The following is an 18,551-nucleotide window of genomic DNA, read 5'->3' on the forward strand; positions in this document are numbered from 1 at the left end:
TACTTGTTTCAGTCATTAGATTGTGGCCATGCTGGGGCACCACTCTGAAGAATTGATCTCAGTACTTATTTTTTAAAGCCTAGTACTTAGTGTATCTGTGCGTTTTGCTGAACTGCTATGTTACGGGGACATAAGCACACCAACAGCTGTTGTCAAGAAATGGTGGGGGACAAAGGTGGTGAGCTGGCAGAAATGTTAGCACGCCAGGCGAAATACTTAGCGGTATTTCTTTTGGAGTTATGTTCTGAGTTTAAATTCCGCCAAGATCAACTTTGCCTTTCATCCTTTCAGGGTCGATAAATTAAGTACCAGTCACACAATGGGGTCGATATAATCGACTTAATCCGTTTATCTGTCCTTGTTTGTCTGCTCTATGTTTAGCCCCTTGTAGGCAATAAAGGAATAATGGTGGGGGACAAACACAAACACACACATTATATATATATATATATATATATATATATATATATATATATACATACATATACATACATATACGAGGGGAAGTCAAAAATTATCTGCACTTTCACCATGACGTATTTTTATTATTGTCACACTGCCTTCTGCACATGTGTGCTTATAGTTGTTACTATTGTTGTCACGTGATTAAAGTTTGAGCCTGATTGTGCCATTTTCTTTCTGGTTTTACAGTGTAAGCATAGCAGCTCCACTAGCAATGTGCACCAGAGAACAGCAAAGGTCAGTGATCCAATTTCTCTGGTTAGAAGTTGTGTCAGGTACAGAAATTCATCAGAGGCTTTTAGCACAGTATGAGGACAGTTCACTACTGCACAGAAGTGTGTATGAGTGGATAGAGAAGTTTAAAAGTGACCAGACAAATGTGGCACACAAAGAGGGAGCAGGATGCCCATCAACCTCCACCACTGACGAGAAGATTCAGCAAGTTTGAGAGATGCTAATGGTGAACTGGGGAGTTATTATTGATGAAGGAGCTCATTCTCTGCAGACTAGTCATGGTTCTGCCTATCAAATCACCCACAATGAGCTTGGCTTCCATAAAGTCTGTGCAAGATGTTGTTAAGAGAGCTTACTGCAGAGCACAAGCGCAAACATCCAGAGGTCTGCCAACATTGATTGCTACAACAACAAGAGCAAGGAAGTTTTGAGCAGAATAGTCACAGGAGATGAAACATGGGTCCATCATTATGAGGCAGAATCCAAAAGCCAGAGTATGGAGTGGAAACATCCTGGCTCACCAGTGACAAAGTAATTCAAGACTCACTCTTCCGCAGAAAAGTTGATGCTAACCCTTTTTTGGGATTCAAAAGGGCCTATACTGGAAGACTGCCTGGAAAAGGGGTGTATGATCAACAGTGCAAGATACAGTGCTTTGCTGGTCAACAAACTGAAGCCAACAATTTGCACCAAACACTGAAGCCTATTGTCAAAGAATGTTTTGTTGTTGTATGACAATGCATGCCCACACACAGCTGCCAAGATCGTTGAAATCATTAACCAATTGGGTTTTGCAGTGCTAGAACACCCTGCCTACAGCCCAAATCTTGATCCTTCTGACTATCATATCTTTGGACCGCTCAGAGGTGGTTTAAAAGGTTGTCAATTTCCTATGGATGAAGATGTGAAGGAAGCGGTGCATAAATGGTTGCACAAACAACTGAAAACTTTCTTCTGGGAGGGAATATGCAAGCTTGTGAACCGCTGGGCAAAGTACATTGAAAAGGAAGGAGACTATATAGAGAAATGATGTACTTGTTTATCCCCTGCTTTTGTGTAAATACATTGGGAAAACAAGAGTGCATATAATTTTTGACTCTCCCTTGTATATATACATACATACACATGTGAACACACAGGTGCAAAACAAGGTGGAGAAAATAGTACTCAAAGACCAAAAGTAGAGTAAAATAGTATTATATTGATGCAGAAAAGATTTGACAAACTCTTATTCAAACCTCCATATAGACTATCATCAGACACACGTATGTATTTAGAACACTGCAATAGTTTATAGGTATTCATGATTACCAACTCATCAAATAAACATTTGGAGCTGATTGGGCATTTAATTACTTTTCAGAATAACAGAAATCTATTGGATAAAAGCGATGGACTATAATGGGAAAATATATAAACATTAGGGTGAGTGAAATACAAATTGAAAATTGGATAATGGAAGGAAATTTGTAGGAATGGGTATAAAAAAAAGTACACAGAATAAGAAAGACCTTATCAGAAATAAGATACGAGATAGAGCAATTAATTAAAATAGAATTTAAATGGAAATATAAATTGAAAGATTAAAATTGAAATAAGGGCAAATGAGTATCAGAAAAAAAAAATGAAATATAAAAAGTAAGTAAATTAAAAGTAAGTTTACAAACTGGGACAGGAAAAAAGCAGCTTTGGGAGGAAATAGAAGAGAGAGGGTAAGGTTAAAGAGAAAGAGCGAGAGAAGGAGGAGGGAGAAAAAAAGAGATTGAGGCTAAGAGATACATATCTGTGTGTATATGTGTGATGTGGTGTCAGTTTAGCATTTTGAAACTTCGGTTAAGGGAGGAGTGGAAGCAAATTAGAAAGGGTATGATAGAAAGAGAAATTAGATAGATAGAAAGAACAAAGGTAAAGGGTAGATTCTGTACTAGCGGAGGGGAATTAACATGTACATTAATGAAACACAGGTGACAAATATAAGGGAAATTTTGTTTAGAAATGGTAAGACTTGACAAACTTTTACTCAGACCTCCATATAAGCTATCATTAGACACACATGTGTATTTAGAACACTGCAATGGTTTATGCGTATTCATAATAACCAACTCATCAAATAAACATTTGAAGCTGATTGGGCAATTAATTACTTTTCAGAATAACAGGAATCTATTGGATAAAAGCGATGGATCATAATGGGAAAATATATAAACAAATGCCAGTGAAATAAAACTGAAAATTAGATAATAGAAATTTGTAGGAATGAGTTTAAAAATGTACACAGCATAAGAAAGACCTTACCAGAAATAAGATATGAGATAGAGCAATTAATTGAAATAGAATTTAAATGGAAATAAGAATTAAAGATTAAAATAAAAATAATGGCAAATGAGTATCACACAAATGGAGAATAATGATAGAGCTTATATAGTGTGAATGACCAAATGATCACTAGCAGACAAAGGATAAAATCGGGAGCATGTGAGCTTACCACTCATGCATTAGAGTAGGTTTGAAGTTCTATTCAAAGAGATATTATGACACATGAAATAGAATACAGGATATGTGGATATAAATTGTCATGATCTAAAGGTATATAAAAAAATGAAAAATATACAACTACAGTTATATTAAAATATAAAGTAATAAAATATAGAAATATAAAGGCGGCGAGCTGGCAGAAATGTTAGCACGCTGGACAAAATGCCTAGCTGTATTTCATCTGTCTTTACGTTCTGGGTTCAAATTCCGCCAAGGTTGACTTTGCCTTTCATCCTTTCAGAGTCGATGAATTAAGTACCAGTTATGCACTGGGGTTGATGTAATCGACTTAATTCCTCTGTCTGTCTTTGTTTGTCCCCTCTATGTTTAGTCCCTTGTGGGCAATAAAGAAATAAGAAATATAAACATCATCATCATCATTTAGCATTCTCTTTCCGTGCTGGCATGGGTTGGATGGTCTGAGATGGAGCTGGCTAGCAGGGAACTGTCCAGACTCCAGCTGTCTGTAGTGGTTTCTATGCCCTTCCTGATGCCAACTACTAGCAGGGAACTGTCCAGACTTCAACTGTCTGTTGTGGCATGGTTTCTATGGCTGGATGCCCTTCTTAATGCCAACCACTTAACAAAGTATGCTCAGTGCTTTTTATGTGCCACTGGCATAGAAAAATATTAACAATTTTAGAAAATGTAAAAAAATATCAGAAAAAAAAAACCAAGTTGCAGTATGAAAGGAGTAGCACTTTTGTGTGGGATTGAAAATATGTATACACGGGGAACAATGATAGAGCATATATATAGTATGAATGATCAAATAATCACTAGCAGACAAAGGATCAAATCAGGAGTGTATGAGCTTACCTCTCACACATTAGAATAGGTTTGAAATTCTATTCAAATCTGTTGTCCAAAAAAACAATAGGAACTAGAAGTTAGAAAAAATGACTAGGAGACAAAAGTGCCTCAGACCAAAATATATGTTGCCAGAGGAGAAAATTAACAACACAGTAGAGGAGAGATTTCTCACAGAGGATGAGGCAAGAATGATAAACTGGTCCCCATTTAATCTACCTTGTCATAGGCTAATAAAAATATAAGGACAATATAAAAAATATATAAATATAACGGTGTAGCGCATCAACAGATGGCAGCTTATGGTTGTATGTACAGTGAGAGCTAGCAGTGACTTTCATGAGCCAATGTGCCAAGTGACATCACTGTATTTACTTCACAAGTTGTGAAATTTGTGTTTTGTGATCACATGTATGCTGGACAGGAACAAAGAACCAACTTGAAATTTTGTGTTAAACTTCGGAAGTTTGCTACAGAAACATTGAGCATGCTTTGGAAAGCTTATGGGGACCAGGAAATGGGTCGTACACAGTGTTTTGAGTGGCATGGACACTTCAAAAGCAGAACATCCTTGGAAGATGATGAGCAATCTGGAAGACCTGTCATGAGCGTCACCCTTGGAAATGTGGTATCATGCATTGAGAATTCATCCCCCAGGGCCAGACTGTCAACTGAGAGTTCAACTATGATGTTTTGAAGTGTTTTTGAGAAGACATTTAGCAAAAGCAACTGGATCTGTGAAGCACAAAGAATTAGATTCTGCACAACAACAATGCACCCTGTCACTGAGCTTTCCTCAATTGTGAGTTTCTTGCCAAAAACAACATAATATCGCTTCTGCATCCACTGTATTCACCAGATTTAGCAGCTGCAGACTTTCATTTTTGACTCAAGATAAAAATGCAGGTCAAAGGTCACCATTGTAACACTGTTGTCAAGATCCAGAGCGAATCACAGAAGGTCCTCCACTAACTTAAGGGAAACAACTTCCAGGCTGGATTCCAAAAGTTGCAAGAATGCTGGGACTAGTGTATTGTCGTGCAAGGTGACTGTTTTGAAGGAGACAATGTTAAAAACTTAGGTAAATAAGTGATTTTTTGAATTAAACACAACTAGTCTGGGAACCTTTTTATACCACCTCATACTAATCCAAATGGATCACCAAAGCATGAAATCAATCCTGGACCTGATCAATCTACCAGACAGCATATACAACTGTATGTAAGAGTAGAAGACCATAATTTCACTTGTGTGGTGACAAAAACCACTTCATGACTTTCTACTCACAGCAAAAGAGGAGAGAAACAAGACCCCATTTCTGTTGACACAATCACTTCACAAACACACACACACACACACATAAACCAAAATTTAAGCTTAACTGTCTCAAGGGAAGAAAGGTAGCATTCGTTACTATTTTCAGTGCTTTTGAGAAGGGTAAACCAGCCTGAACATTATTTATAGCAAGTAATTAATTAATTATTGTGAGGGTATTTAAGTGTGATTTGTGAATGTTGGAGGCTTGTATGAACATATGAAATGTCAGATTTAATTTTAAAAACGAGAAAAACCAAGCGTTCTACTAAAAAAAAACACCACAAACATGAAAAATGAATTAAAAATAATTTAAAAAGAAAATTGATATTTTTTTCAGTTACAGAGTCAAGTTAAGAAGTTTGGTGCCAAGCCATTTAGCTCTAAACTCCTGGCTTCTGTTGACTATAAACGTTTAGTCCCAGGTTAGATCATGATTGAGCACATTTATAACTGTCATTTTTTTGTTTGTCTTCAAATGTATTATAACTAAGACTACATTACCCAATGCATAATCTTGAAAAAAAATTTTTTAAATGGCTATGTATTGGGTTGTCCGGAAAGTTCATGTCGATTTTTAAAGGAAAGAAAAAGGTCGATAAATACTTGCCATTACATTTTTAATCAAGTTCTCTGGCTTGCCAATTCCTGTTGAACCATCCAACCCATGCCAGCATTGGAAGACAGACATTAAATGATGATGATGAGGATGACAATGATGATGACTTTCAAGATTTGACTGCTTGTTCTAGCAGTTTGAACTAACATGCAGAAGAACCCCTCTCGGCTTCACAAACCTGTCATTTGTTGAACCCTAGCCAAAGGTATTTAAAAGTATTTAATACCTTTGGTTATGAATGAACTACTGTATACATTCCCTATTTAAGACAGTAGGTTGTCATTTTGAAGGAAATTTGGCTGCTTTTGTAGCACTTCATGAGAACACATAGGGGATCTTTTATTGGTTCCATTGCAGATGTAGTGTATGCTACAACACATTAGGGTTTCAGAAAAATATTTAGTGGCCCTTCAGTAACAAATTCAGTTTCCTTTGCATCAGTATTTTTATTACTTGTTATTCAACAAGGCAGAAGAATATTGTTCATGGAATAGGAATGCACAACATATTTCAATTGTTCTAGAACAATTCCTACACCCATACACACCCACACAGACACATAAACATTCATACATGCTCATATATTACACTGATATCACAGCAATAAATTATTTTATTCCAAAAATGACAGTTTAGCTTTGAATGCACATATATCAGTTTTTGAAAGCATGTCTAAAAAGTGTGTGTGATTGTATATTTATGCATAGGTATATACATATGTATATGCGTGTGTATACACATACTTATATGTATATATAGATATTTACAGGTGTATGTATGCATCATATATATATATATCCATACATTCATATAAACATATATATATACATACATATATATATATACACATACATATGTATATACATGCACATGTACACATATATATATATGTGTATATGCATCAATACATATACATGCCTATATACAAATGTGTATATGTGTATACATGTATATATACACATGCACACTCATATGTACACCATGTGTATGTGTGTATCTATCTATCTATATATGTGTGTGTGTGCATACACAGGCATACTACATGTATGCCTATGAATGCATATGTACACACATTCATATCCAACAAACATGGTAAATTTTCTAAATAACAATCTGCAAGGGATATGCTGAACAGCAAAACGGCAAACAATAACATATCCATTCTTTCTCAATATGTTGTGGCATATTTCAACATGCATATCTGATCAGTCTTGTATTTCACCATTGGAGAACATCCCTCCCTTTATACTGTGTATCTTCATAACACAAGCGATTCAATGGCGTAAGAGGTCTTTGAGAGATGCCACAGTGTTTCGACTTAATGGTGTGCTTCCTCAGTTAAAGCTATTCCCACCAATGAAGTAAAACAGCAGCAATCAGATATTTACTTTCATATCTTCCAGAACATATTGAGAACGAATAGACATATTATTGTTTGAATTCTCATTGTTCTGTATTCGTCTCCTGAATTATCTGCTTGGCAGACATCAGCATGCATCAACAAATAATTTGGCTGCTGATAATATAATTTCTATAAGCAAGAGACTGAGGAGACACACAAAAGGGTCAAAACATTACGGTATCTCAAAGTCCCCATTACACCTGTGAATCATGTATATTATGAATGCACAGCATTAAAAAGAGAGATGATAAAAACACAACAGCAATCAGATATTTATGTTCAAATCTGCCACAACATATTGAAAGTGGATGCGTTAATGTTTCTAAATAATCCTATCCTTTCAGTTACTTGACATAATGTGACTGAATTTTGTTTTCAAATCTAATAATACACTCAGAGTTCAATTGTAGTATGTCTAGCAATAGCATAAAGTGTCTATGATTATACTGAAGCCCCGTTAAGCTATTCAGTATGCGGTGAACAACCTGTGACAACAAACCACCATATGTCACACATACAGAGACAAAGAGAGACTCAAACACACAACTATTTTACCCTTTCTTCTAAAATTTAATATTTATGCAATAATCACTATTACAATAGCCTTAGCTAACCCTTTTGATACCAAACCACCCGAGCCCCACCCCACCCACACAATTCTATTATATAAATTTCTTGCTTAAGAGTGATTTAATTTTAAACCTCCCAGCAAAATCTCATGCTAATTTATGGTCTAAACATCAGCTTAATAATAAGACTAAGTTATTTAACCAAATTTTCGTTATCAAAATTAACTGAAACAGAATCAGTGTGTTTCAACAGGATTATGATAACAAAAGGGTTAAAGTTATAGTGTATACCCAGCAATCACCAAATCTAATTCAAGGCATTCATAATCTCTTTCCCAATGACCTTTGTATTTCTCCCATCATTCACAGAAATGCACCCCTTTAATCATTCATTTAACAAAACCACAAAAGCATCATTAATGAACTATCCTTACTCAGTGATCACCATTCATCAGTTTAGGAGAGCTGAAAGAGCCATAAATTCAAATACTTCCTTAAAGAACAACAATAATGCTGTATTCCGGGATGATGATGCCAATTTCTTTTAAGTCAACACAAAGCCATTTCTTGAAAGAGAGGAATTTAATCTATTGAGGTGATTTCATTGATTCCTGAGGGGGAAACAATGCAAAGTGAACCGCAGTGTATCAGAATATAGAGGAACAAAGCAACTGAAGTATTTAATTTTGTGCTCTAGCCTTATAACGCAGAGCAATGTACTGTACCTCTACATGATTCCAACTGAATGCTTAAGGATAACTCTATTATGCAGTTTAAGTACTTATGACAGCAGGAAGACAATCCTAATAACATAGCCAGCTGTTGTTCTCTATTTAGTGTTGAAAGGCTTTCTTAGACTTGACAGGATTAAAAGTACAGCTCTAAAGTCAACAGACAACTTTGCAATTATGTAACCTGGACTGCTGTTGTATTGTTAGAGTGTAGCGTATATAATAAAGACCATTCTATTGTAGTATGTTGGATTATGTGAAACTTTATAGTGAGTCTGTTTACTAGCTATGGACATCTTCAATGTATTAATATCGTATGAATATCACCATTGATTTTGCTATTATAATTAATAAATAAATACTGTACTCACTACTGAAATATTGTAATGCTAAGTAAAAATATAACACATTACCTAAAAAGATAGACATCTCTCCAACATTATGAATTGAAATGCTAAATGGAATAACATAAAACACAAACATTACAGGAATACATAAGACACCTGCCATAACAAGCTAGCAGAGATGCATCTAGAAATAATAGCTAAATGTCCCTCAAATTACACTCTACTGCAGGGGTCAGAGAACTTTTTTAACCAATTACCCTAAAATACATTTATTTATACCGACATTACCCCCTTGAGTTGAATGGAAGAAAATCATAGATAACTGGGAACATGTTTTTCATATAATTATATTTATGTCTAATTATCTCCAAGAATTTCATTTTTACCCCACTTGGGTCTTATAAAGGGAAGAACACATTGGATAATGTAGCTCTTATTTCTTTTTTCTTTATTGCCCACAAGGGGCTAAACATAGAGGGGACAAACAAGGAAAGACAAAGTCGACTACATCGACTCCAGTGCGTAACTGGTAATTATTTAATCGACCCTGAAAGGATGAAAAGCAAAGTCGACCTCGGCGGAATTTGAACTCAGAATGTAGTGGCAGACGAAATACCGCTAAGCATTTCGCCTGGCCTGCTAAAGTTTCTGCCAGCTTGCCGCCCTCATAATGTAGTTCAAGCTAGTTCTAGATATCCCTAAGGGTGGTCACAGTTAGAATGCCTCTCATCGTATGTCTGTTCAGTTAGGATTGACCTGCAGTTAAACAACAACACCTACTATTAATCATCATCATCGACTGTAAATATAAATATAATATAGACAAAAACAGGCAATCCAGACCAGATACTTGTAATGGTAAAGAAAATATAAGCTATACTATGAAAACATTTTCCAGCATCACTTGTTTCCTCATCATTTATTTATTTTTATTCTTAATTATTATTTTTTTTTTTTTTGCTATATCACTATGGTGCTTAGATTCCAAGCACTACGGTGATAGCAGGATAATTATGGTGAAGAGATTTACGGTAAAAGATTATAATTATATATAAGACTATAATCATATGATCATAATCACACCATGTAACAATCAGCCAGAAATGCACAAATCAGGTAGACTTCAAAATCATCATGAAATGGACAGACTAAATAGCTGTGAATGCTAAGCTTTTCCCTGGTGAAGGATGAATCACCCGACATAGACAAAGTGATTTGAGAGTTAGAGCTAGGGGGACACAAAGACATAAGACAATCTGGAGAGAGAAGATATGGGAACTTAAAGGGGCTTCAACCAGGCATAGTTTCAGAGAAGTGCTAGTTAATATATAGGACAAAAGAGAGGATAGGATAGAGACTTATGGCAGAAAGGAGGCCTGGGATTTCTTATAAGAAAACCTGCTGAAGGTTACAGATGAGGTCTGTGTCTGGAGCAAGATTTCAGCTCAATGGAATGTAACATGATATTCTTTTATTCTTTTACTTGTTTCAGTCATTTGACTGCAGCCATGCTGGGGTACTTACTCTGTCAGACTCTTTTGCTGAACTGCTAAATTATGGGGATGTAAACATACTAACACCAGTTGTCAAGTGGTGGTAGCAGGATAAAGACAGACACACACACACACATACAATAGACTTCTCTCCATTTTTGTCTGTCTACCAAATCCACTCACAAGGCTTTGGTCAGTCTGAGGTTATAGTAAAAGACACTTGCCCAAGGTGCTACACAGTGGGACTGAACCTGGACCATGTGGTTGGGCAACACACCTGCATGGATTATTACTGTAGATAGAGGCTTAAATATTAAGAGACAGGCTTGGAAAAGCTGGAAGAAAGCAACAGCAAAGCCTTAATATCAAGCAACTAGAAGAGGAGCTAAATATCAAATAAGGGGAAAAGCCAAAAGTAAGAATTTTGCATGTTCTGCAACATGACAATCAGATGTGTGAGGTAGGGCATTGTAAGAGAAAAGTATGTATGGGAAGGCGGTGAGCTGGAAGAAATGTTAGCACGCCGGATGAAAAGCTTAGCGGTATTTCGTCTGCCGTTACATTCTGAGTTCAAATTCTGCTGAGGTCGACTTTGCCTTTCATCCTTTCAGGGTCGATAAATTAAGTACCAGTTACGCACTGGGGTCAATGTAATCGACTTAATCCCTTTGTCTGTCCTTGTTTGTCCCCTCTATGTTTAGCCCCTTGTTGACAATAAAGAAATAAGAAAAGTGTGTATGGGATAATACTAGTACATTTTCCCTTTTTTATACTGAAAAGAAAAAAAAGGAATGCAAGTGCTATTGCAAAAAAAAAAAAAAGATTGTTGAATGAGGACAAAGCATGAAAGAGAGAAAAAAATCTACCCCACATTGACTCAACATTGCACATGTGATCACACTTCAGCAACAGAGGGATCTGTGAGTGAAGCATGGTCACATGTACAATTAAGGATACAAAAGCTAGGACGGTATAGTCAGGGATAATGGCTGAGATGCTTAAAATATCTGGTGCAGTAGGTTATGTAATAGTCATTTATACAATCAAGTACCACAGGGAGGTGTCATGCACAATGATTGCCATAGCAACATCATCATCATAAGCTGTTACAAAGGCAAAGGAGATGCTCTGGAGACAAGCAACTACTGAGACAACCAAGTAATAGACTAGTTGATTTAAATTAAAAAAAGAGTTACAATTAAATTAATTGTGAATAGAATTAGCCTAAATGAAATGCAGTTTAGCTTTGTGCCAGTAAGAAGTACTACTAATGTTGTCTTATAGGGAGACAATTGCAGAAATACTTAGCTGAATGTGTAGAGTCTTCTACTATAGGCCTGAGTCAACCAAATGCTTTGTGAATGAATTTGGTAGATGAAAACTGTGAAAGCTTGACCCCCGTGTGTGTGTGCGTGCATTCGTGTGTGCGTGTATTTGTCCCCTACACCATGTGACAACAGTGTTGGTTTGTATACATCTTTGTAACTTAGCAGTTCAACAAAAGATTCTGACAGAATAAGTACCAGACTTTAAAAAAATTAAGTACTGGGGTCATTTTGTTTGAGTAAACCCTTCAAGGCAGTGCCTTGACCACAATTAAAGACTGAAACAACAATAAAAATAAAAGATTATATATATTTTTTCACCAATTAGTCATCAAAGAAAAACCTGTACCAATGAACCTTTTTATTTTTTTCAGGGGCCTCCAGGACTGGTTGGTAGGATGAAAGGAGGAAATTATCTTCAAACTGGAAATCTGGCCAAAATGCTTGCATCAAAGCGAACACTATTAAAGGCAGCCAAGAATCAGGTGGTGGTGTTAAACCAAATGAGGGATTAAGTCTGCCACTCAAGAACTCAGAATGCAAAGGGCCAGAAATATCGCAAAACATCTCATCTGATGCTTCATCAATTTCACTAATCCACTAGTCTTGGACTAGTAACTTTATTTTATCAACTCTGAGAGGATGAAAGGGAAAGTTGGCCTCAGCAGCATTTAAATTTAATACTAAATTGGCAATGTGTCAATTCATTTCACATACAGGTGAACAGAGTCAACAAGTTCAACAAGGGGGCCTCTAGACTAGCATTTGCCCTGTTAGAAATAGGAGCCAAATCTCCTGCAAATTACATATTTATCATCTTAAAAAAGTAAACAGATTACATATTTTACAAGAGACACAGTGCCTTAAGTAAAAGAAAAAATGGTTGTAATGCCTGTTACTAGAATTGAACTGGAGTTAGGTAATGAATCACATACCACAAATCTGTACTCACTGCTTGACTATTTGTGATCAGTGTTACTGACTTCCTGAAAGATTGACATGAAATGCGAGTGGTGACATTCATGGCTTTCCTACACAGATATTAGCTGCATAGATGACTAAAATATCTACAGCTGGGAATTGTTACTGGGCTACATGGAATTTCAACTATGTTTCGTGGTCTGCTACCACAACAGCTCCTTTATAGGATCCAGTTAGCTCAAGACATCATCAGGAGAAACTATGTCTGGTTTCGGCCCCTACTCCTCTACCGTTTTGACGTAGCACCCCCCCCCCACTGAAAGATTGACATGAAATGTGAGTGGTGACATTCATGCCTTTCCTATACAGATATTAGCAGCATAGATGACTAAAATATCTACAGCTGGGAATTGTTACAGGGCTACATGGAATTTCCACTATGTTTCGTGGTCTGCTACCACAACAGCTCCTTTATAGGATCCAGTTAGCTCAAGACATCATCAGGAGAAACTATGTCTGGTTTCGGCCCCTACTCCTCTACCGTTTTGACGTAGCCCCCCCCACTCCTGAAAGATTGACATGAAATGTGAGTGGTGACATTCATGCCTTTCCTATACAGATATCAGCAGCATAGATGACTAAAATATCTATAGCTGGAAATTGATACTGGGCTACATGTGAATTAGCTTGCCAGGAACTTACCCCCCACCCACCATCTCATCTCCTTTGTTGTAGATCTATTTCTCAATACTAAGATATACCCATCAATTAACTGACTTACTGTTACATGGATAGCCACATCCAGCCCAAATAGTCTACCAACTTTATGCTCAACCCAGCCTGGTCCAGACTCTCACACCTAATCTACAAGGTCATTCTAAAGGTAACAATTACATCATCAAAATCTCAAAGCAACGAGATAATGCATGATTGATTCAAAACAACACGAATAAATAAGCATGACATTTGATAAAATAATCTGAATGCTAAAGGGTTACGACAATCCTAGTTTCTGAAAGCCCCTCTCTTTGCTATTTCCCCACAGACCATTTTCAACAGATCAAATGACATTTAACAAGGTTTCATTCTCTTTGTTAGTAAATATCTGCCTTATTTATTAGTAATTCAACAACTATAAAAAAAGAAGCCAACAAATTAAATCTGTGCATCACAGAAAGCATATATGCAATCGTGACCTTATATGCAATCGTGACCTTATATGCAATCATGACCTTATATGCAATCGTGACCTTATATGCAATCATGACCTTATATGCAATCGTGACCTTATATGCAATCATGACCTTATATGCAATCATGACCTTGTTCGTCTTCTGCAGTTAATGCATTATGAATAATTAAAAAAAAAAGCAATAAAGATACATGGCATTTATTCATGTGTAAGTCTCTTGGTATCTACTATACTAACTTGAAAAACATATGTCAAATGATGATATCTCAAGGACAACAGAATTGAATAATAGTCAATAAAATATCAAGTACAATATTATCCTTATTAAATAGCTTTTACCTATGGGGATAATTTTGTCTTTTTCCACCAGCTTTGGGATGATAATGGTAGTCGTATAAGTGAAGCAACCCCTACCATTGCTTGCTCAACCTGCTAGAAATTGCAATGAAATCTCCTTCAAATTATACCTGACTGTCTTAATAAAAGAAGGAATACAATAGCTGATGTAGTACTACATATGCAATGCTCGACAGACGAATGGGACAGTGATGGCTGGATGATTAAATTAGTTAAGTTAAGTTAATTTGGCTCAAAAAGCAAAAGCAAGGCCATGTAGGGGGACATGGAGTTATGTACAGGGTGGTGTTCATGCAAAGAGTTCAGGCCATTTCTGGTCAAGAGAGACCTTGAACCGAGCGGCAGCTTATTCCACAGATCCGCAACCCGGACGGAGAAAGCCCCTCTCCTTCAATTGAGATGAAATCGTCGCAGATAGAGCTTTTCGGAGTGACCCCGCAGCCGACGCTCTGGAGCAGGAGTGAAGAACAGCTCTTTCGAGAGGTTACACTTTCCGCTTATAGTAAGAAAGAGCTAACCTGGGGTTAAACAACATAATGTAACATTAACGGATGTCTGTTCTACCATGATGAGGATTCAGTTTCACTCACAAGGTATGGGGCAGACTGAAGCTATAGAAAATTGCATTTGCCTAAGATACCATGCAGTCAGATAAAATTGAGGACCTCATGGTTTCAAGGGCAAATACAAGTAAATAGACAATGAATTGAATAAAGGAGCAACATGAAAGTGACTGAATTATGAAACTGCTTCACTTTATTGTTATTTGAAACAAATGTAATGATTGTTTTACATCAAAACTCAAACAGGAAAATGGGAAAATACTATGTAGACAGAAATAAAATATAAATCTATGCAGCCGTTCAAGAATTTGGACCTAGAGATCTCCATTTCCAGTGACTACGAGGGCCACCTCCCAGTGGTGTCGGGCGTCAACGAAGAGCCTTCGCCTACAACAAGACGACCAAAGTTTATTTTTTCCAAGGTCTGGGGTCTCCCACCCCTAAGCCCTAGACCATCACCTAATCACCCTTACCCGTCTTGTTGCTTAACAACAACAACTCTATGCAACACATTTGAGAAATAACAATAAAATTAAATATATCAGAATACACACACACACATGTAAGTGTAGATGTGGCTGTGTGGTTAAGAAGCTTGCTTCCAAAACACATGGTCTCTGCTTCAATCCCTCCGTGAAGCACCTTGGGCAAGTGTATTCTACTATAGCCCCGGCTCTTGTGAATGGATTTCACAGATGGAAACTGAAAGACGCTCATCTTGTGTGTGTGTGTGCATGTGTGTGTGTGTGTGTGTGTGCATGGGGACCCTTGTCCTGACATCGTGTAATGGTTGTAAATGAGCGGCACTGTTATACAAGTGGTGTTGTTTGTTTCCAGTTACATCTGGCCATGAGAAATATTATCTTGCTGAGACACAAGGAAGGGCTGGCAACAGACTCTGTGACTCATGTAAGCATATAAAAGTGAATGTTAAATGAATGATAATGATGATATATAAATGAATATTTTATGTTGCTTCCAACATTAACCTATAAACATTCCTAATAACAATGCTTTTAGATATGTTGATGATGGGAAAATATGATTAAAATGATGAAACTTAAGACAAAAACGTGATTTCTTGTGTGAAAGGTATGGGGTGAGGTATGCTGCCGAAAGTAACGAGATTTGGCATGGCCTGTTTGGAATAACAGAAACATCTCTATGAGTTTGTCTTTGATTAATTTGAATGTTAAAGAGCCACAGAAGTATAAGTAGTTATACTTTATATCCCTGAAACACTGAAGTAGAAGTAGTAGAGTAGACAGAAACAGAGAAGCACTAGAAATAAGTACAAGCTTTTTAATATTTCAGTCATGGGAAGGCAGGGAACTGGCAGAACTGTTAGCATGCCAAGCGAAATGTTTAGCAGCATTTTATCAGTCTTCACATTCTGAGTTCAAATTCCACTGAGGTCGACTTTGCCTTTATCCTTTTAGGGGTTGATAAAACAAGTACCAGTCGGATACTGGGGTTGATGTAATCGACTTAGTCCTTCTCCCAAAATTTCTGGCCTTGTGCCAAAATTTGAAATCAATATTTTGTTCATGGAGAAGTGTGATGGATTGGCGGTATCTGTAGAGCATCAGACAAGATACCTTGTGGTATTTAGTTGAATCCCTTTATGTTCTGAGTTCAATTCCTAGTAAAGTAGATTTTGCTTTTCATCTTTCTAAGATTGACAAAGTAAGCACCAATTGGTGGGGTTGATATAATCAACTATATCATTTGTCTGCAGTGACAAAAATCTGTGTGGTAAGTAACTTGCTAACCAATCACATGGTTCTGGGTTCAGTCCCACTGTGTGGCATCTTGGGCAAGTGTCTTCTGCTATAGCCCCGGGCCGACCAATGCCTTGTGAGTGGATTTGGTAGACAGAAACTGAAAGAAGCCTGTCATATATATGTATATATATATATGTGTGTGTGTTTGTGTGTCTGTGTTTGTCCCCCTAGCATTGCTTGACAACCGATGCTGGTGTGTTTACGTCCCTGTCACTTAGCGTATCGGCAAAAGAGGCCGATAGAATAAGTACTGGGCTTACAAAGAATAAGTCCCGGGGTCGATTTGCTCGACGAAAGGCGGTGCTCCAGCATGGCCACAGTCAAATGACTGAAACAAGTAAAAGAGTAAAAGAGAAAAAGAGTCAACACAGCTTTACTTCTTGAACGATATACACCTACACAGCACCTTGGGCAGGTGTCTTCTACTCTAGCTGACCAACGTCTCATAAGTGAATTTGAATTTGATGTGTGTGTGTGTGTGTGAGCATGTGTTCCCGTCATGTAATGTTACAAACACTTCCTTGTCAATCTCACAGTTGGAAATGCAGTGAACCATAGAGTGGCTCATTGGAAACCTGTGGAAACAACACTGTTACGCATACAAATTGTGATATAAATAAAATGAATAGATAAGAATCAAGGAAGTCAAGCTGATCCATCAATGAAGAAACTGATTACATTTACATACATACATATATATTACATATATATTACACATACATACATATATGTATATATACATATATATATGTATACACATACACACATATATGTGTATTACACATACATATACACTCACATACACATATGCATACACATACACACATATATATATAGACACATACATACACATATACACACATACATACACATATATACACATATACATATATATACATACGTACCTACCTACGTATGTATACACATACACACATGCATATTACGCATACATATACACTCACATACAAATACATACACACATGCATATTACGCATACATATACACTCACATACAAATACATACACACATATATACACACATACACATATACATACATATATACACACATACATACACACACACACACATATATATATACATACACATATATATACATACGCACCTACCTACGTATGTATACACATACAAACATGCATATTACACTCACACACACATACACACATATATACACACATACACTTATACATACATATATACACACATACATACACATATATACATATATATATATACATACATACCTATCTATGTATCCATACCAACACATACACACACACACACACACACACACATTATAATTGGTACAAACATTCTCCAGAGTATATTTTCGTCATTCCCTAGGCTATGATTACGATGACGTTATACATCATTGATTCAACTAATAATACTTTTAACCTTTAATGCCAGTGTCTGCATTAACAATATAAACATCATAAAACAAGGAAAGAAAACAAAGCAGGAGTTTATGCTGATAATTTTTTTTCTTTTTCTGATTAATTTAGTTGGTAATTCATAGATCAAGTTTATTTGTATTTAATACATACAGATAAGGCACAGGGATGGCTTTGTGGTAAGAAGTTAGCTTCCCGTCCACATGATCTTGGGTTCAGTCCCATTGTGCGGTACCTTGGTCAAATGTCTTCCGCTAGCCCTGGGATGACCAGAGCCTTGTCAGCAGATGTAGTAGACGGCAACTGAATAGGCGCAGGAGTGGCTGTGTGGTAAGTAGCTTGTTTACCAACCACATGATTCCGGGTTCAGTCCCACTGCGTGGCATCTGGGGCAAGTGTCTTCTGCTATAGCCTCGGGCCGACCAATGCCTTGTGAGTGGATTTGGTAGATGGAAACTGAAAGAAGCCTGTCGCATATATA

The 18,551-nt window shown here is 36.8% G+C and overlaps 1 long non-coding RNA gene across 1 annotated transcript; it reads right to left on the bottom strand.

Annotated features, from left to right (window-relative positions):
• Window positions 1-1,197: 1,197 nt before the first annotated feature.
• LOC118766881 lies at window positions 1,198-17,809 on the bottom strand. Its single transcript, XR_005002792.1, has 3 exons — window positions 17,800-17,809; window positions 5,307-5,308; window positions 1,198-1,349 (listed from the first exon to the last, which is right to left on the bottom strand). It is a non-coding gene; the product is annotated as an uncharacterized LOC118766881 (long non-coding RNA).
• Between the last annotated feature and the right edge of the window lie 742 nt (window positions 17,810-18,551).

Source organism: Octopus sinensis, linkage group LG18, assembly GCF_006345805.1.
Source record: "Octopus sinensis linkage group LG18, ASM634580v1, whole genome shotgun sequence".
Classification (NCBI taxonomy): Eukaryota; Metazoa; Mollusca; class Cephalopoda; order Octopoda; family Octopodidae; genus Octopus; species Octopus sinensis.